We start from the raw sequence: 21,836 nt of genomic DNA, 5'->3' as shown, positions 1-21,836 counted from the left end.
CCCAAACCACAGGGCTGAACCAGTTGCATTTATGCCATTCCTGAAAACCTTGATGAAAAGTAAAATGTCCGTATTTAAAAGACTAGATAAACCATATAGCTGATCCAGATGGTTAAAACAGAGAGATCTATAATTACATGAGTATAGAGAGAATTTGAAGTATTTTCATGAAAAAGTAAACAGTAACGAATAATCATTTATTGTTGAAAATTTTTATTTTAAAAGTAGATAGTGCAACTATAAAAAAAATAATAAAGTCTAGGTCCATGGTCGGCAAACTGCGGCTCGCAAGCCACATGCGGCTCTTTGGCCCCTTGAGTGTGGCTCTTCCTAAGCCTTAGGAGTACCCTAATTAAGTTAATAACAATGTACCTACCTATAAAGTTTAACTTGAAAAAATTTGGCTCTCAAAGGAAATTTCAATCGTTGTACTGTTGATATTTGGCTCTGTTGACTAATGAGTTTGCCGACCACTAGACTCTAGGTAAAGAAACTCTTAAAAGAATATTCCAAATATTTTAGAAATGGATCGTTTTCCAGAATAGCATGTTATTTGGAAACTAAATTTCCACAGCAGATTCCATAGGTCTGAAAATTAATTAGAACCTTGAAATTAGCTACAAAAAAGGTACATTCGTTTGGGGACAGACAAAAAAGAAAACATAATATGCCAACTTCCCAATGTTTCCTGCTAACAGCTTATTGCATCTTGGAAATTACACTTGCTTTCAGGATTCTTTGCATTGTTTAAATTCGTAAGTTCATCTCTTTGTTCACTTGTTCACTCCCTAAGAAAATCTAAACCCAATAAATTGCTATAAATGTTTACCAACAGAGTAGTTTCTGGGCAATTTTTTCTTATTTTTAAAATTTAAGGAGTTTTATTATAATTAGGTAACTACATACTCCTGGCACAAGGCCTCTGAAATGTTGTTTCTCAAACACTAATGGGTCTTGGGAAAGTTTGGAACTCTCAGTTCATTAGGACTTGAGTAGCTGTTTTCTACCTAAGAATGAGTATTGATGGAGACGTTGGGACCAAACGCATACTTTCATGAAATATGATAAAAACGTAAGGGTTTTGTTATGACGCACGTAGCAATCAAGAACCTGTTTCTTTTTAGCTGGCTCCTAAAAAGTACCTCCCGTATAATTATTAAATAAAAGCACTCACTTATTCAGTACTCAGCTAGCTTTTAAACTCTGAATAAGAGAAGTACACAGTGAGAGAGGTACTTACATGGTTTCCTTGGATACTGGATGATGCCATTCAGGTCTATGTTTTTATCTGAAAGTGGTGCCCTGCGGAGAAATGAGGTTTGGTGAGTGGCTGTTTATACATAGTAAGTAAATAGGAACTTTGTTTATTTTACAAAGCTTTTTTTTTTATTTTGACCCAGATTTCTTTTTCTCATCACACCCAACCCTTATAAACAGCGATAATATGATAGAACCGGTGCTTTGTACAACTCTTTTTAACACCACTTAAGAAATCGTAATTATTAAAGAGAAGCTCAGAATTCTTTGGCTCAGAACATTACTCCTTGGGCTGCTTAAATATCTTGACTACTATTATTGATGTCAGACATATCAATGAACACTGCCTGCCTCTCTACTTTCCTTCAAAAGGAATTGTTCTCAAACTGTCAGGAAAGAAATTAATCCTTAAAAAATTCACATCAATGATAAAAGTCCTTACCATAATCAACGCTTAAGACAACACTAGCCTTAGCCAGCTCCCAAACCCCCTCAGACATTAGCTGCCATTTTAAATGTTGTAGTGGGATCCTAGATTCCCAATAGTTTAAATGCTATGCGCACACGATTTTGACATTCGGTCTCTCAGAACTACATGCTTTCTAATTTTGGTAGCATGATTAATCCTCCTATGTGATAAGTTTTAACCTTCTAATATTTCTTTGGATCGAAATGAACAAATGGCAACAAACTTTAATGCTTAACACAATTTAATAACCTGAAATGAAGGAAGTGTGGGGTATGTTTCCATTAAAAAGTTTCCAGCCACAATTAATTGAACAAAAACTTGTCTTGTTCCAAGATTATTCTTGGAAATGTAATTTCGAAGCCTGTATGAAATCAGAAAACGTACTTTTTGACCATATGAAAGCAATCTCATTCCTTTTAGGACTGATTTTTGGATAGACTTCCGATTTGATATTTTCCTTTTGAACTAGCAGCCTAGGGGCCTGGAAGGGGGGAGGGGAGGGACGCAGCTCTGTGTTCTTCTGCCAGCACTGACAAAGGTCTGCTTGTCAGTGATACCTTTACAGCTAAATTTACTCCAGAGTGACAGGAGCAGGTGCACCTCGGCCTGCCAGACACTTGTGCACAGGGATCACGCATCTTACGGCCTGACGATCAAGGGGGGAAAGCCTGGGTCTTCATAGAAAAGGAGAGGAGGCAAACGCAGCCCAAACTGGGGGGTTTCTCTTCAAAGCCAGCTGGTCTGGCTTTATTCTACAGGAATTTTTTTACCTGTCAGAGTTTGGACAACAAAGCCCTCAGCAGGTGCTGACGGGTACAACTTCCTGGAGAAGCAGAAAGGCACTGGTGAGTTTCAATTGCCAAAATATATTTTTTTAATATCTAAAAGTTGATTTTGTTATCTTAGAAGAGGCACTGCTGTGGTACCTACATTCAGAAAGCTGATGAGACCATTGGAATCAGAGCCAACTAACTCAACAGTGGGTTTGCCCAGTGTAGAAAGTGGAGCTGTTACCATTTGACAATTTTTTTAGATTTAAAAAAGTTTTTTGAAGGGAATACTTTATGTTTTTAATGTTGGTCTCTTTCATTACTATCTTCAACATCTGAAAGATGAAGAATTAATTACATATATGATATTATACTATTTAAATAAACACAAATACCATTTCATCTTTGTTCCTAATTCTGTCATCTATTATGAGTAAAATGTTATATTTTTAAATAAATCTCCAAATAAAAATGTGAATGGTGCATGCTCTTTTTAGACATTTCATGTGCTAGTACTTTTTGTGTGTGCATGTGATAGGAATATGATTAGGGAGAACAATAAATTAACTTTATTTTTAATACACTGTTTAAAAACATGTATTGCACAGAATATTTATTAGAAGTAGCAACATTTTCTCATTACTTTACAGAGAGTTTCTTTAGAGAAAATTCTTTGAAATAACAACCAAGACAGTTCTAAAGCATGTTTTTGCGTCATTGATTTCCAAAATTAGTACGTTTATATATTTGGTATTTTTATTGTGTGAATTCAAAAGTTTAGGCAAAAAATATTTTTATTTTCAGAATAGGATTTTAATTAATGCAAAAGATGGAAAAATGAGACCACATGTTAGACACATTTCTAAAAAGTGATTTTATTTCAAGAACTCATTCTTTTAACTATGCTTCAAGCATTTCTCTACAAATTGTTGCATTTTAGCAAATTGAAAACATTTATTTAAGCTGGTAAGGAGCTCAAAGCTAGGGACTATACATAGTAAACATATGAAACCATTTTAATAACCGAATTCCATATTCACAAGCAACATGGGCTAATGAATGTAAAAGACACACAGCATACATTGATCAAAAATGGTATAAATTATTATGCATAAAATCAATTTTCTGGGCTGTGGGGGGTAGAATTGGTGCTTAAGAAGAGAAAGGCTCACCAATATAAATTACTAATACTATGAGGAAATTATTTTATTCTGATAATCCCATAAATAATTTTCAATCTACGTGCTCAACATATAGTTGTGTACTGGGAAAGTAACAAGATCTGACTTTTTAGAAAATAACCATTATATCTAAAACAATTTTCAATGATGACACAGATATTCCACAAATTTATAAGTATTATACTCTTTTACAATGACAATTGCTGTTTAAAATTATGAAATATTTGTAGTTTAAAATATTACCAGAAATGCTCCACCTAACCAAAAAAACTTAATATTTTAAAAACATAATCTTATCTACACTTAATGAAACCATATTTTTTAAATTAAAACCCAAATATGATTTTCATTATAAATTATTATATGTAGACTATGGTTCAGAAAATTAAAGCATATTTTATTTTTAATAAAGAATATATTGTAGTTTCAAAGTGCTATTTTTTGTGTGCTATTTTTCTTCATTATATTGATTCTGGCACCTGAGTAGCCATGGTTGCTAAATATTTTAGATAACTTCATTAGTCCTTTAAAGAATGAGTACGTGCTCCATGCACTTGATGATTTCTTTTCAATTATATGGTCAGTTAAATACTATATTTCTAAAGAATCAGAGCACTCACTTGTAGAATAACTAAATACAACACAACTGAACATACACTCTTAAGTCAACTTCTGAATTATATTTGTTACATTTTATGTGCATAGTACTATTGGCTATAATTATTATACTATTTGTAATCCACCCCAAGTATAAGCAATAAAAAACTTCCAAACTATTTTTATGACACTTGTGAATTATTAAAGCGTGGCTGAATCTATTAGGAACAATGGTAGGTTTAGCCCCAAAATTTCTTATTATTTTAACCACACCTTGAGTTGTGGGCTTAATCTAAAATTCCATGTTTTTTCTTTTAATTATGAGAAGATATTTTACTTTCTAGTTTGACACGCAGCTACATGTTTGCCCTTTTCTAATAAACTTTCAACTTTCATGTCGTGAAAATACCTATGCCAACTCCTTCAATATAGAGGAATGCTTTCTTTAATAAGTCCTAGTCAGAAATTGTGGCTTAAAGTTTCAATGACTCATATGTGCCCTAAAAGGTTAATTTGAAAACATATGCATTTTAAGCATTATTTGCAATACATCTTCATATCTTAAGGCCAGCTTATTTAAGTGGATAAATAGTAATTATTCTAATTTTTGAAAAGCATTTTGTTTACCTTATATATTCATAAAGACAATCTAGATTCTCCAGCAACTAACTTCAATAAATTATATTCTGAGCATCAATCTATTTGGTTTCAGGACAATGAAGTTTCCAGCTAAAATGATTTGCTTGTAAGTAAAGAAACAAAAATATTTTGGCAGCTTTATATGTATCTCCGCATTGACCAGCCACCTGACCGACAGCTGTCAACTGTCCTCGGGCCAAATGTAACCCAGTAAAGATAAAAATTACATATTACTCATCCCTGTTGATAATACCTGGTGCCAGTAGGTTTTCAAATAGGAATAACTAGACTGTGGATACAAAGAAGTAAAAGAGGAATCATTTCAACCACCTACCATTCTTCCTTTGTGATTAACTTATTTCCCTCTCCTGTTCTTATTTATCTTACTTCTGTTGCTATCCACATCTCACACCTACAAAGACTTAATTTCCTTACATGCAATTCACATGTATGTAACAAGTGTGTGTCCATGAAAATACTGGACAGCCAAGTAATGATGCCGATACATTTCTTTCAACCAAATCTTCTTTGGGGCTCATGAAATCTTAGAGTTGTGGGAGGGCATCTTTGAAGCTTTCAACTACTCATTTCAAAGAAAATGAAACAGAATGAAGCTGTGTTTGAAATTTGCCCTAGTCACCAACATGAGAATGTAGATGCAGACTTGGGTCTGTCTCCCAACTTCATATCCAGTGATTTTTTTCTATCAGACTTTAAACATATGAACTATCAAACTATAAATAAAAAGAGAACATGGAAAATTAAAGTGAATTACATTCCTTTGGAGAACTGTTTTCAGTCACTAAACTTAATAGCTTCTTGGAGAAATACACAATTTTATCAGAGCATATTAAAATTATTAAATGTAGTTTTTTTTAAAAAAGAGCATAAACACATTAAAATATGTATGGTATGTTCTTTTTTAAAAATTCTCTTTGCCATTTAAATTGATTCCTAAACTGAAAATGTGATGATGTAGGTAAAATAGCAGAAATAAAAAAAAATCGGTGGCAATATATGTTTAGAAGATGAATGTAAGAATGAAAAGTTGAGGTTGAAAATTTTTTAAAATATTAGTGCATAATTAAAAATACCAAATATACCAAAGCACAAGCTTATGTATAGTACTCAAGTTCAGAATATATTAAATAGTGCATATAATTGACTCAACAACTAACTTGTGTGTGTGTGTGTGTGTGTGTGTAACTGCCAACCACTCTGCAAAGGCCTCATCAGCAAGTGTTTCCTAACAGCTCAGAAATTCTATGACTCAATAATCCTGTATTAATATAAGTATCTTATATTTATTCAAATAATTCTTAGTGATATTAATAAACATTTTATATTGCTATAATAGAATTTGTTGATAATGCTCTACAACATACTGATTCAGTCCAGGTCATGAAAATATATTCACAGTAAATATTTCATTCTTTTCTGACCCTCCAGGAAAGAAACTGTGTAGGAGACATCTACCTTGTTCTGAATTTAAAACAATTTATCTTAACCCTGGACTTCGCAGCAATATTTGCTTTAAAACTCAGACATGCAAATGAATTTAAAAGGGGGAAGGGGCATGGCGGCTTAAAACATTGATATAGAATATGGAAGAAAATTATGGATAGGTTTTCCCTGCAAGAGATTAGTCTAAAATAATCTCCAACAGTTTAGCAACTAAATTATATATATAAGTTTACAAATATATTTGCTTATTCCACTACATTTAGTACAAATCACCATTAGTTATTAATCAGCAAATAATTTAACAATATGCAATAACAGTGTGTAAATCAATTGCAAGCAAAATAATGAGTAAATAATATCCATTTCTAACAATTGTGAAAGACAGGGGTGTCATAACAAAATAGGCAAAATCACAAGACCTTTAAAAAATTCAATTATCTCCCTACATCTCCATGGGGTGTTGGTGAAAGTGAATAAGTTGTCCCTCGTTGGCCTTGGAAAGATCATAAACATTTTCTCTTGAGAGTTGAAGAATGCTGTCCAAAGAGCACCGGAGCAGAAGCAGGCAGCTCGGAGTCATAGAATCAGTTTCACTGCTTAGTAGCTTTGTGATTGGAAACAAGTCATATCACCTCTGTGAGGCTACTGAATGGACGAGACTCTGCTGGGCTAAGTGTAAGTCGTAGGGAAGGAAGTTTTAGTTATCCAATAAAATATATTTCCTCTGCTTCAAGTGAAGTCCCAGAAGAATCCTAGACCATATTGGCGGCTTTCAGTCTGCAATGGCATGCCTCACCCTCTCCCTATTGCTATAAGTAGCCCACCATGTCAGCATTTCAAATCATTAAAACTAACAACAGTATTTAGCCTGTGAAATCAGTGGACAAAACAAAATCACTCTGTAATACACTACCAACCAGCTGGCCATATTTTTCCCACTTGGGTACCCTGGTAACAAAACATGAGCGGTCTCACCTTCAAAATTATATTACCACACATAGCTCTGCGGGGCTAAGTTGACACAAAGGATTGCTCTACAACATGCTCACTTAATGTTTTTAGTTTTATAAAATGGGAGAAAAAAATTTTAACAAAAAAAAATATATTTACCACACTCACTGTAAGCCAGTATGATGTGTTCGTGTAAGAAAAAAAAACAAATGTTGTAATAAGAAACAGAAGCATCAGAGAACCCCTAAACTGAAGTGTTAAAAATATCTGGATTCAAGAGAGGTTAATGGCACCAGCTGGGTATGGAGAGAGGTTCAAAGGCTGGGAGCATGGATCACCGTGTTGTCTGGGATGGCCATGTTGTGAAGACCCTTCATAATTGCTGGGCCGACAGAGGGAATTACTGAGATCACAATGAACATTTATAGTGATAGAAAGTCCCTTTAGTGCAAAGCCAATGAACAGTGCTACTCCTGGTTGCAAAGAATCTAGGCGCACAAGTAGCCGGCAGTCACTGAAGCATGAACATGTCTGTCGGTCACTAACGGTACAGATACCTGGATCTGAAACCCACTCTATAGGTTTTCCTGAGATAGTGGGACTCAAGGAACATATTCCATCCAAGAAAAGAGCTACTCCTCAGATAAGTAAAGATAAAAAATTGTTCAGAAATTTGAGAGAATTAGGTCATCATATTGGTTAATCAGTTTTCTAATGACAGTGGACAGCATTCAGGGTGTGGCAAATGTAGGTATATGGTTGTGAGTACACAAAACACAGAGTGTATTCTTATATTATTATTTATTGCATTATTTCCCATACAAACAACTGTAAACCTACTTTTGCCACACCCTGTATATGTGGCATGTCTATTTGCTTGTTTACTATATACAGCAATTCAGGCAGTGGAAAGAGTTATTCATTTTGAGCTCTCATTCTTTCTATTTTGAAAGGTGGTAACTACTATAAAGTTCTATGAAACTTGTTAAGAATAGTTGAGAGAATAGAAACAAATAATGGGGAAAAGTCAAGGTTATTAAATTAGAAGGCCTTCGCAGATCTTATGCTTACTCTTACCCTAAGGCAGGGGCTCGCAAGCAAAATGTATATAAGAAACACCTGAAGAACTAGTTAAACTGCAGACTCCCAGCCTGTAGCCCGAGGTGGGGCCTGCATTCTGAACGGATTTGGGGCACTCTGATAAACTCTTCTCTGCACTACATGGTTCTGTCCTCACAAGCGCCTTTTCTTCAAGAGGGTCGGTTCTCCCCTACAATAACAAGAAAACTAGCACTTTAGTCTTTCATTTATTAAATTATTTTTATGTGGACTGGCAAATAATAAAGTTCACCCAATACTAGTTGTAAGCCAAAAATCATTCTCAAGTTCTACCTGAGTTTGGGGCACTAAATAATGCAGCTTGAAACATGAAAAAGTGGCTTGAACTGACTCTTCAAGAATGTCATAAGAAAACAGCATAGACAGTACTTATGAGAAGTTGGTATGCCATACACATTCAAGTTTTACAATACTTAATCATCACTGACCTAGAGAGCTTAAAAGGTTATAGATTAGCAATAATGTAAGGGAGACCACAGGCTTTATTTTGCTGTGCAGAAGTTATTTTGTGGCCAGAGGCTGCACAAACTAGAATCTTATAGCTACACTAGAGGCTCAGTGCACGAATTCGTGCACAGGTGGGGTCCAGCCAGCCTGCACCAATGGGGGCCTATCAGGGCCAGGACAACGGGGGGTGGGGAGGCTGCAGGAGGTTGGCCAGCCCTGCCCCCAATGGGGGGGCCAATTGGAGGCAGGGGTGGCAGGGGGGAAGGGCCATGGGAAGTTGGCCAGCCAGCCCCGCCCCCTGGTCAAACCCCCAGTCAAGGGGACAATTTGCATATTAGCCTTTTATTGTATAGGATAAGATTGAGGTGAGAATGTGTGGATAGGTGACCATAAGTCCTTCACAAACACTTGATGAACAACATAACACATGTCTTATTCCCTGTGAGATCATCATTATTGTAATTAAAGAGTGATTATGATTAATAACAAAAATAGTTACAAAAACTCTTCTATAATTATACTGTCTATAGTATATATCAATTGTTTAGATATAAGCTCCTTTGTTAACAGTATTTTATTTGGAAGTGATTCAGATAGAAAAAAAATTGATAATATTGTATGGTCTGAAACAGAAAATGTAACTTCCAAAGCAGTGAAAAACAATCTGAGTAATTATTAATAACCAACCAGTCATGTGACTTTACTGAGTTTATAACTGAAAATAGAAAATTTACAACTGAATATGAAGAGATGGAGCAGAAAAGATGAAGGAAGGAAGGAAAAAAGAAGGAACTGGAAAATATGGGAGTAAACCTGTTAATAAGCTATTTAGCTATTACTAAAAGAGGTCAAAAGAAACAAGAAAATTATAGAATGTGTCTTACCCCCCTCTAAGTAATATTCAAAATATTTTACTTAGAAGCATATTTTTAATATAAAGTACATTCCATTTGATATGGATACTCTGTATTTACAGGTTTAATGCTCTACTAACATGAGAAATGATTCATTTATGTGCCCCGTCTTTGCAAATAGAAACAGGCTTTATCAATGATTTCATAGAGGAGATAAAAGGCAGAATGCATTTGGCCCCCCAATCCTGAACCTCTACCAAACTCTTGCAAATTCTTCTCTTCATCCAGGAAGCAACACATATTGTCCTTACAAGGTTTTTACATCTCCTTCAAGATGTTTCTGGAGAAATATCACTAACTATACCTCTAGTGGCAGAAGGAAGTGCACACAGAGTGAGATCCAGTGACAACATGGTAGCTATGGTACAAGGAACATGCAGCAACTATGTGCCTCCTATGCAAAGTGGAAATAGAAAGAGAGTAGAACAAAAGGTACTAAAGTGTACAATATTTTTTAAATAATACGTAGACACATTTTCAAGGAGCATCATGACATTTTGCTGATAGAAAGCTCATCTTCCAATCCCAACTTTTCAAAAACAATAAAATTTCTCCTTTAAGTAAGAACCAGGCTTCCCATGGACTTGAACCCAGGGTTTACCTATATGTTGGCTAATAGAGTGGGGTTGGGTACCTGAGACATGCTGAAAGTCTCCTCCTAAAAGCATCTTCTGACCAACACAGGCTGGAATTTGTGGAATTTGTGTAGTCCTGGATACTCCTTTGAATTATGAACATCTTTCAGAAAACTTGAAGAAAAGCTCATTGAAAGGAGTAACATGTTGCTCGGTATCACAAAGCAAGCTATTGGAGTGGCTGGCCCTCTGCTCCGGCAGAGCCCAGGCCAATTCTGAAACATAAAGAGGCTGCTGAGGAATGAAAGGACCTTGTGGGTGAGGAGATAGAGCCACTCAATAAAGAGCTATTATTGATTTTTAAAATTGCTGCTGGGTAAATAGAGCATGCCAGAGAAAAAGCAGACAAATTGAAGGTGAGTTTAGGGAAGTTGGAGACACAAAGACAAGTGCCAGCAACCTTACAATTTTGCCTACACCCTACAGATAATATTGATTTAAAATGAATTAAAAACTCAGATTTAATAGGAAGCCACTAATTCTATATATTTCTGCTAAGGTTCCTTGAATTTAAGCATAAGATTATATAATCAATAAACAATTTAGAAGATGTCTGATGAAACTAAAAAATAAAACTTTTAGCCTTATTCTGGGGAAATGGATATATAATTATTTTTATCAGTCTGATAAAATCAAATATAAATCCAAATATTTCTCTAAAAAATATTATATGAACAAGGATATTACATTGATAAAGATAGTATAAATTGGCAATCCCATTGTGCAAGACTTTTTCAATAATATATATTGGTTTAATCAACATGTTATCATAAATGTTTTTATTATACTTACTAGAGGCCCAGTGCACAAAATTCATGCACAGGGAGGGTCCCTAGGTCTGGCCGGTGATCAGGGCCGATCAGGGCCTTCCAGCTGCCAACGGGGGCCTTCCTTTCTTCTTTCCGTGCTGCCCCCTGGTGTTCAGCACATGTCATAGCGAGCGGTTGAACTCCCAGTGGGTCGAACTCCCATGGGGACAATTTGCATATTAGCCTTTTATTATATAGAATTTCAAATATAAAATGCTCTTTTATGAAATAAAAGCTACTTTGAAGCATGTAAGCTCATAGAAAAGAAAACATCTAGAATATTGTTAGATAACTGAGACATTGAGATGTTTTTCAGAAATATAGTCCTTGAAGTAAAATAGTACAAAAATAGCTAACATTTATTGAATGTTTTCTACATGCCAGGAACTAAGTGGTTATAGAAGTACAATTTTTTTGTCTTCCTCTCAACTAAAATAATCATCCTGGGTAAGTACTACCACTTAACCCATTTTACAATAAGGACATGTAGAAAATTAAGGTCAAATTGTTATTGTGTCTGAGTCTGGATTCTAAGTCAGGGTCTCTGATTTATCCCTGCCTGTTGTATGTTCTTTGAGAAAGTATTTCCCACAATATTCATAAATGAATATAACTTTTAATTTTTAAAAACATCAGATCTTTTATGAGTGTTACTCACCAAAATATCTCCTTAAAGGCTATACATTCATATCAGGGATACCCTTGAAATTCCCCTTTGTATCTACAATTACTGTCCATTTACAAACCAGATAGCAAATAATCAGCTGCTTTGTAATGACGCCATAGTTGCTATCAACCACCTTCTTCACTACATTTGGTTTGGATTTAGTTTCAGCAACAAATTCATCTAATGATAAAGACTTGCCAACAATAAGACTAGTCTTAAGACTGCATGGCAAATCCCAAGGAGATTTGACTTGTGCAAAGACAACATAACTGAAATAAGCAAATAATTTCCTAAAGTGTCTACCTTGAAAAAGATAACATAGGTTTAGATGGGTATTTCTAAAATACTTTCTGATGGAAAAAAATATATATATCGATTGTATCATGTCCTGCTCTCATCATCCCTATAAGTGAGTAAAGTTACCTGTAAAGGAAGAAGTATAGCATCAAGCTCAGAGCATCTATTGGAAACAAACCTGGTGTCATGTCCTTTGTCTCCCAGTTGTATAAGCTATGTGATCCAGGGCAGGTAATATCACCTCTCTAAGCTTTAGTATTTAAAATCTGTAAAATGTGAAGAATAGTATTACCTGTCTGAAAAATTGTTGTTTCAATAAGAAGAAATAAAGTTTATAAATCAGTTAATACAATACTATTAAATTAATTAAAGCAATTAATACAGCACTGACAAATACGGAGTGACCATTAATTGTTAGGCACTTTAAATTATTTCTTTCAATCCACATTCTAATATGGAAGTATTTGTTTTGCACATATACTGCAAGTATCATTGCATTACAAATATGAATATTATTGATATGGAAATATTTAATAACCACAAATTTAGTTTTTAAAAATCATCTATAGGCTATGAGATCTTTTGGGTTGTGGTTTTTGACTCAGTGAACTGCACACACTGGCAAAAGATAAAGTTTTAATCACTGACTTAAATTTAAGAGTCTTATTATATGTTACTTTTCATTCTTACCATAGTCCAAAATAACTTAGAGAATTCATCCCAAATAATAAAAATTAATTCTCTCTATTCCTAATAAATTAGTATATGGATATAATTATGCATCTCCTTATTTTTAAATCTAGCATGTATTGGAAACTTATAAATCTATGCATGATCTTGCCTCCTTGAAAAATTAAAATTTTATATTATTTTGCTCGGTTTAAAATTTTAGGTTATAAATAAAATATTTAAAAATAATTTTGTAAATTCCCAGCTAAGTTAAATACCATTATTTGAAAAATAACATAGAGCTAGAGGAAACAAGGTACATTTTGCAGCATAGTGGCTTTATTATCTCCTGCTGGACTCCTTTGTCTTAACTTAGTATTCTTAATGAGGAGTGTTAGTATGAATACCAGATAGAAGAATCCTACACATTCCAAGTGAATTTTATTTAAAGCAAAATATCTATGCCCTCTGTTTTTCAAAAAGTGGCAAGCAGTCCCTAGACATAGCTGTAATGTTCATCATGTATCCAACAGATAACTACTTCCAGGTCCCTCTCACACAGAATGCTCTCATAGGCACTCTGTGGACTCTCCCTTCCCAGCAGGCCACTGTCGCCCCGTTGCCATAGATGGCCATCAGACATTTGGAATGACATCAGGAGATAATCTGAGCAGGCTCTGCCCTAAAGAATTCAAGTTAGCAGGAGACTGAAGATATCAATGTCTTCTTGGCTGACAACAGCATTCCAAAGGTCAACCAGGGTGAAAAAAGGATGGACTTGGAGTTTCCAGTGCCTTTTCAAAAACCAAGCAGCTAACAAGTAGGGAGGGAGGGAGGGAGGGAGAGAGAGAGAGAGAGAGAGAGAGAGAGCCTGAAAGTGTCCTGAAGGCACCATGCCTGTGAAAGGGAAATGAGACAACCTCTACCCATTAAATCAGGGAACTTTAGGATTGAAGAGATCTCCACTTCTTAAAGTTGAAACAAACAGTTCTCCTGAACCAATTCCCAAACTTCTAACAACCTACTTCTTCAACTTTTTCTGTTCTGACAGGTCTATTATGGGTGAATATGGGACTTAATGATATAGAACTAGAATTTCTTTGCATGAGAATAGAATGACTAACTTTTACTGCAGTTTACAACTTTCCCAGACCAGTGCCTACGTTGAGTAGCTGGTTTAAGTCTCATAACAATGGTTTGTGGGTAGTACTTTATGTTCCATTTTATAGATGAGGAAACTGAGTCAAAGGAAGGCTCAGTAACTTGTGTGTGATCACATGATAGAGCCAACTGGTTTTGGGCCACATAGCCTCTATCTAGGCAGACCAGCCTTTCAATAGTCAGTCAAGGGGAGATTGAGGCCTTCTAGCAAGTCCGCAAGCACTTGAAGAACTAAATAATTTTCTCTTAGGTTAGATTTCAGGGGGAATGGAAAGAACCCTGTCGATCTTGAACCACATGAAATGTCAATAAGAGGAATAAAGACAATAATTCAAATATGCTTCAGTTCAGGGGAACTCCAAGCTTAAAAAAAATTACTGTTACTATTTTAAAATTAGTTATTATTCATGAGTCCACTTATCTGAACACTTTAAGGGTTAACTTCAAAGCTAATTGCCATATATAGCCAGAATTCATGCCAAAATTTCACCCTCAAATAAAAAATATAGGGGATAATCATGGCAAAAACCAACCACCCAAACAGAATATTGAAGTTAGAAAGTTAATGTTTTATCTCTAAATCTTTAAGATGTAACCTGTTGCCTTACATGTCGCAGATACTGTAATTCATAATTAAGCTTTGTTCACGTTATTAACATTTCTGGTCAAATTTCACCCTAGTGATATCAGTCTAAGGCATAATCAATGTATCTGATACTATCTTCATAGAATTAGAAGATTGTTTTGCTGACAATTCTCACCTTATGTAAACACCTCACCTCCCTGACCTTAAGAGTGCTTTCTAGCTCTTACTTTAAAAAGTACTTCCATTTCCTCAGAATTTCTTAAATATAAATAGGCACACAGTTACCCCAACTGGTCTCTTTAAAAAGGCATTATGTGATTCAATGACACCACCAAATGTGATTCCAAATGGAATTTCTTCCTAGAGGAATGCTAAGAAGTATTTTCTCTTGTAAAGGGGCACTCCTATCTAAAATCTTCTACCAGGTCACCTTTCTTAGAGTTCATTTGCCTAGCCAACCTCAGGCAACGTGCCCTGGTCTAGCACAAAGTATACTAGATTCTGTCAGTGACTTTATTGTATTTCCAAATTTATGGGCCCAACTTCTCTTCCCTGTGAAAACTAGGTGCTTGTGTTAAGTGTTTCCCAGTATCTCTTTCAGCAGGAAGATACTGAAATTTGGACTTTAAAACTTTTCACATTCGTGCCAAGAAATGCAAATGCCAAACGTGTCCTAAAATGTGACTGTTATCATAAAGCAGGTTCTTTCTATGAGAGAGAGAGAGAGAGAGAGAGAGAGAGAGAGAATGCAATTAAAGGTCTGTAGCAGCACATTCCAATAGAACTTTATGCAAAGATGGAGATGTCAACACTGCTGTCAGATAAGGTAGGCATTAGCCACCTGTAGCTATTGAACACTTGATATGTGGCTAATGTAACTCAGAAACTGAATTTAAAAATTTATTTAATTTTAATTCATTTAAATTTTAAAAGCTACATGTGGCTCTAGGCTACAATGGGTAGCAGCTCATAGCTTTAAGAACATAACGATTATAAACATTTTACGCCTTTGATTTATTCAGCAGAGTGTATGCCTTTGGAGCATTGATCTTGCCACCATGCTTGGTGCCCTTGGTACCGCTCCAACACAGATCAAAGAACAGCAGAGGCTGTGATGGCATTTTTGCAAGAGCTCCCAGAGTGTATGCCTTTGGAGCATTGATCTTGCCACCATGCTCGGTGCCCTTGGTACCGCTCCACACACAGATCAAAGAACAGCACAGGCTGTGGTGGCATTTTTTCAAGAGCTCCAGGCACTGTTCTCAGTGGAAGGGGAAAGGAAGTTGGGGTGAGGGTGGGTTCTCCGTAGCATCCCATTTCTCCTTGAGTTTGTGGCCTTTCCCTAGCCAAAGTGCGCACAAATCCACCCAGGCGACTTAACTACTAGAGCCAGCAGTTGGCTGTTAGTTTTTCACATAATCCTGAAGACCCTGAGAGTTTGGGCTATAAAATCCGGCTCCGGGATCCCGCCCTTTCCTATTGGTCTGTCAGGTGGAAAACCAGGAGAGCTGGTGCAGGACTAGGTGAAGTGGGGGAGGGCGGCGGGCACGCGCACAGCGGTACCCGCGCGCGCTCGCGCCGCCAGCCGCGCACTGCGTGCCAGCGCTTTGTGCTGGGTGCGGGGGCGAGTTCACTCTCTGCGTCGTTCGGAGCTCATCCCCGGCTCTCTGCGGTCGTCTTTAACCGACCTAGGGGGAACTATCCCCCAACCAGACCAGTGGGGCAACTCCCTTGGCACCACCGCCCGCTTCCAAAGCCCCAACACCACCATTGCGCCCTCCTCCATTCCCCAGAACCTGCCACGCGGCCTCTTCACCAAACCACGGCCGCGTTTCCCCAAACTGTGAAATCCGCCCTCTGGACACACCCGCCGCCAAGGCAGCAACCCCTGGAAGTGCGCCTAGGCCCAGAGAACCCCCAGAAGGGTCCCGAACCCGCCTGCTCCTCGCCCGGAGCGCAAGCACGTGGCGCACTCACCCCTCCAAGCTCTACACACACTCTCTGGAGGAGCCCCCACCCCTCACCTCCGTCCGCCCGGAGGAAAGTAGGGAGAAGGGGCAAGGGAAGTGGAGCTGGGCAGAGGAAGGAGTATATAGGTGCTGAGGGGAGGACCCGTAATCATTGCACGGTGTTGTGACTGGTGCGCCTCTGCTGACCGCCCACCCAGCGCGGATTCCCTCTCCACACAAATCATCCGGAGGGATTGTTGTTGCCTGCAATCAATAACTTAGCGAAGTGAGCTGCTGAAACCAGAGGCGTCCCCCGTCTGGGTCTTTAAGAGGCCGTCGGGACTGAATCCCAGTCCTCTGCTTTCCAGACAAAGAAGTGGGCACAAAACGCAAGAGGAGTTTTTTTACCTCCATCCCTCCCCCTTGCCGCCCCATCCCGGATAAAGATCTTTAAAAATTAAAGGGCACACACTGAGAGGTATCTAGAAGAAAGAGTTAAAAGAGGAAGTATGAAAATCCGTCCTTTGAATTGAAGGTTTCTGTGATATTTCAAGACATAGAATCAATGTTCCGATGAACATTTAGCAATTTTATAAGTAAAGGTAAAGTCCATTAAATTTAGCCGTGCATATGGATAACTTTTTAATCAGCCACACATTCTTGGGCAAATTACAGATCAAGACTTATTTGGGCATACTGATCCAGGAAAAGGAAGAAATGTATCATAATTTGTGGTGGCATTTTTAAAAACCTTAACATATCTTTCAGACATTGCTTCGTGAAGACTGCATTTCTATAAGGTGAAAAGGCCCTGGGAGATGTATATAATGATCCCCACTTAATAGACTGTAAAACCAAACAGAGCTGGGGAAAAAGAATTCACCAGGTCACCTGGTACTGGCTCCCGTCACCAAGTTGAGACTAACTCACTGTGGGCCTGAGTCTAAATGATTTAAACTCAGCTAACACCCCTGAAATAAAAGTGTCCAAAATTCTTCATTTCTCCCTGACTCTGAAGCAACTTAAAAAATAAAAATAAATCTTAAGGATGTCAAACCAAATATAGAGACTTCATAAATCTTAATGACTTCACTGTGAAACATCTTCTGGCAAATACAAATGAGAGGATGGATATTGACCAGCATGGCCTGATACGTCTCAAGGTTGGGAGGACTAGGCCCATTTTGAAACCAAGGAAAAAAGTTCATTTGTGTTCTCAAAGATAGCTAGTTTCAAACAGATTCAGACACAGGGGCATTTGTGCTCATGCAGTTCAACAGAGCCTGGAAAGAAAAGGCGTTCTTCATAATAGAATTCATAAAGGGTACTGAATCTACATCACTAATCCCAAAGTATTTAAAATTGGCCTTTAGGCAACATATAAACCAAGCCCTTTCAGCAACTTCAGTTGCAACCTCAAATTTTATTAGCTTGGGATATTATGGGTTTGATTGTCTTCCTTGTAATTCTTCACCATTATAAAATTAAAATAAATGTAGGATCTTTAGAGATGAGATAGAAGATATGATTAAACCTTGGCTTGGAATGACAAATCCTTTGTATGTTGCAGATTCTCAATCACAAGCAGTCCATATGAGGTATACTGTGCATTCGAAAGAGCGGTACCGAAAGAATTTTTGAAATTTAGATATTTGGCACTGCATATGTTTAAGGTTATAAGTATTACCACAATTAATGATAATTTTCATTACTTTATGTTCAATACACATTCATTTGGTTTAATACTAGAATTAACATTAATGTTCTACAGATTAGGCTTTAGAAATAAATTTATGCAGATGTACTTTAATATCAACATTCTTAAAAAAAATTTTTTTTAACTATATATCATTTTGTTCTTACACATTTTAAGGTGCCAAAGAAGAGTTGCAAACTGTGAAGTAACTTCTATGAAGAGATGAAGTAAAGAATGGAAGGCAAATGACTGTATGTGTATGTGGTGAGTGCTCAACATTCGTTATATCATCTCCCACAAGGTTAATTCATAGAGGTAAAACTGCCAAACTCTTTGTCTTTAGGTATTTATGATATAGATGTATCTAAAAGTGATAAAGAGCTATATAACCATTATATGCTTTATATTATAAGCAATACCATGCCATTTTGCTTAAAGCTCATGTCCCCTTTTAGGGCCTATCTTTACAAGTCTCTTTTACAATTAATCCATGTCAGAGAAAGTCATGTGTGTCATCTCTAACTATAAAATAAATAACATTTTAGTGCTTTTGGACTTTGTATCTTACTACCTTTAATATTTTTCTGCACTTCTATATTAAATTATCATGTTTGTGTTGAAAGTATTCTGCACAGTTAAATACTATATAGTATACTATATAGCTGAATAATCTTGAGGGTTAGATTAATCTACAGCCTTTCTTCATTTTAGGGTGGGTTGCTGTGGCAACTGACCAGCTTACTTTAAAATATTTTTTTAAGCTACTACAAGAGCTACGACCAGCATGGGCCATGCTTAAAGGCAGGCAGCCCCCGTGCACAAGGTGTTAGTAGACTGCTGATTTAATGCAGGGAAGTAGTAAAGAGCAGGGTGGGGTAAAATGGTATGCAACCTGAACAGAAATTAGAAATTAGCTTTCTCTAGAGTTAAATCCTGAGCATCATGCTCTCTCTAACTTCTGTGGCATTTTAATTAAATATATTGCTAAACAATTCTTTTGTGGGAAAAACAAGTTAATATATTTAATGTATAATAAAGCCCATGATAATTATTTAATGAAGGAAATATTTGGTGATGGGGGGTGGGGAGAGGAAAGCTGGTTTAAACAGTACATCAATTCCAGACACCATTTTTTCTTAAAGGAAGTATCACCTTTTAACAGGATAGGCCACAAGTTTCCAATTGGCTTTAAAGGGTATATGAATTTTCTATTTTGCAATCATAGAACTGGAAGAGACTGGAAAATTCATTTAACACATAAGCAAACTGAACCCCAGAAAAGACACACTCATTAGGCTCCAATCTTGAACCAGAGAATCCAGGCCTCCTAATACCTAGTACCTGCTTCTCCATACACCAGAAAAGATTCTGATCCTAGCCAAGTGCCATTAGGCGGGAAGGATGAGAATGATTTTGGTGTTTTGTTTTGTTTTAAAAAATCCTGAAGTATTTCAAGAAGAATACAAAACACATTTTGGATTAACCACTTTGTAGATTACCAATGAATAATTTTAAATCCCAGATGACTCTATTGTATATTTCTATACAACCTCTTTTGTTCCACTTCAACTATAAAAGCTCATGGAAAAGAAACTAATGCTAATATTAAATTAGGATCACACATAATTAAGCTAAATCTGTTGAGGGGAATAGCTTATATTTTAAAAGGCCAATTGTAATACATTCCAGATCCAAATTAATTTCAAATTATCCACCATGTGAGGTTATATATACTTTTGAATGCTTGTACTATCATTGATAATTATGGGTTTATTAAAAATGTTTATTATGAAATGATTCTTTAAAATATTAAGGGGTAAGGTATTTTCTCTTTGAAGGAAAACAATATAAAACTGAAGTGTACGATGTTAAATATGTATATGACCCATCATAAATAGTATGGTTGAAAGTCATGAATTGCCTATGTCTATTTGCTCATATGAAATGTAATGTTAAGGATTCATTACATTAATTTCAGGCATTATGGCAATAAACTTAGATGTTCCTGCAAATGGTTTGCTTTGTCAGGATGTTTGTGAATCTAGAAAACATGAAATTTCATTTTTACCACCATATATAGACATATCTTAGTATTCAAAATGTCTGTGCACCTTTACATTTTTTGGATTTTTTTAGAAGTTGTACCTTAAATGAAAACCTAATACAGATTACCTCTGCCATATTATCAAAATGAATGCATAGTAATAGTAAACTCAATAGGGGAAAAACAAACAGGCAAACAAATATATTGTAGATACCAATCTGCAAGAACTAATACTGTCTCAGATGGCTGGTGCTTTGTGACAGTTTGCCATGCTTTCCTATAACAAAAGCAAGAGTTTCATTTTAGCTGTGCTGATAGTCACAATGGTGAGGAGCCAGAAGCCTGAGGATGGTTCGGATCTAGTCGTACTTGCCTGCAAAATCAACCTTCCCCTTTCAAGTGAAGCCTTGGGGCAGACACCTAACTGTTGAGCCCACTCTTCTGAGAAACGTTACATCAAATACCTCAACAATGAAGCAGGAGGCTTTTGGAATCACACTGTCCTCCCCCATGGCACAGTGCAGAACTTAACAGGAAATGCAACTAGTCATTGGGTTAAACATAGTGCTGAAAGGATTTTTTTAAAGTGAGGAAAAACTCTTTAGTTAGCTATGTATTTCAGTATTGCATACTCTTGAATGTTCCTTGTGTTTATTTTCCCAATGTATTTTCCCTTCTACCTTTTAAAATGTTTTAATTTGATTGGAACATTTTATACAACCTATAGTTCTACTGGCATGCAATCTTGTCTTGTCAAGGTTTGTGTACTAGTTGGTGTATTTTATCTTTGGCTTTACTGGGTGTGGTGTAATTTGGCTAGGTAAGGGAGGTGCCCAATCCCTACTAACCTGTCCTAAATCGTTAACATTAACTTACTTTTTAAACTTTAACGTGAGTAGTATATTCCTTATCAGTCTCTAGTTCTGCTTCCTGTGCAGCTGAAACTCTTCAGGATAAGTGAAGTCATCAGCTATCGGATAGGGAAGCTTAATGCATCTGGGAAGTTCGTTTGGTTTACATGTGAAATGCCCTGGAGAAAATCCAGTAAGGTGTAGAAGAGATAGCGTGGGAGGAGGGAGGGGGAAATATCCGAGGAAGCTGCCGCCTCGGTAAATATTTCCAAACTGATTAGAAAGTTCACGGCCCCGTGATGAGGTCGAGATTTCAAGGACTGGTAATTCTTTCATTATTTCTACATGAGTAACACTTGAGACGCATTTAGGCTAACCCTCTAGCCCTCCAACCGCTCAGGGCCGAAAACCGCGTCTTGTGGGCGTGCAGGAAGAGCGCGCTGGAATCGGGCTCTGCAGACATCCTGGACCGCGGCATCTACGCGTAAGTAACACAGGCGCGCTCCAACGCTGGGAGAATGAAGTGGTTAACGCGTCTCCCGACGGGAGAAAAGTCACAAGACCAACTATTAGGGTCGCGCTCCTATTGGTCAGAGGAAAGATCCCGACTTTAGAAGGACTTTCCTGCTGGCTGGCTCGCCGCGTCCCCGGGGATGAGCGAGAG

At 36.8% G+C, this 21,836-nt stretch overlaps 1 protein-coding gene across 3 annotated transcripts in view; it reads left to right on the top strand.

Moving 5' to 3' along the window:
* The first annotated feature begins 2,386 nt into the window (after positions 1 to 2,386).
* Positions 2,387 to 21,836, top strand: part of MEF2C (myocyte enhancer factor 2C) — a 158,389-nt gene continuing 138,939 nt past the window's right edge. The window contains exons 1-2 of one of the 3 annotated variants that reach the window (XM_014543956.1): positions 2,387 to 2,571; positions 18,455 to 18,541. The gene's annotated coding sequence lies outside the window, so the exon portion shown is untranslated. Of the gene's footprint in view, positions 2,572 to 18,454; positions 18,542 to 21,453; positions 21,657 to 21,836 lie in introns of those variants that run through there. The other 2 variants (XM_014543952.1, XM_005871489.2) reach the window with 2 other exon arrangements.

The sequence above is a fragment of the Myotis brandtii genome, unplaced genomic scaffold (genome assembly GCF_000412655.1).
Source record: "Myotis brandtii unplaced genomic scaffold, ASM41265v1 scaffold344, whole genome shotgun sequence".
NCBI classification, from domain to species: Eukaryota; Metazoa; Chordata; class Mammalia; order Chiroptera; family Vespertilionidae; genus Myotis; species Myotis brandtii.
The sequence above is the reverse complement of the archived record's forward strand: the minus strand, read 5'-3'. Positions and strand labels throughout refer to the sequence as shown.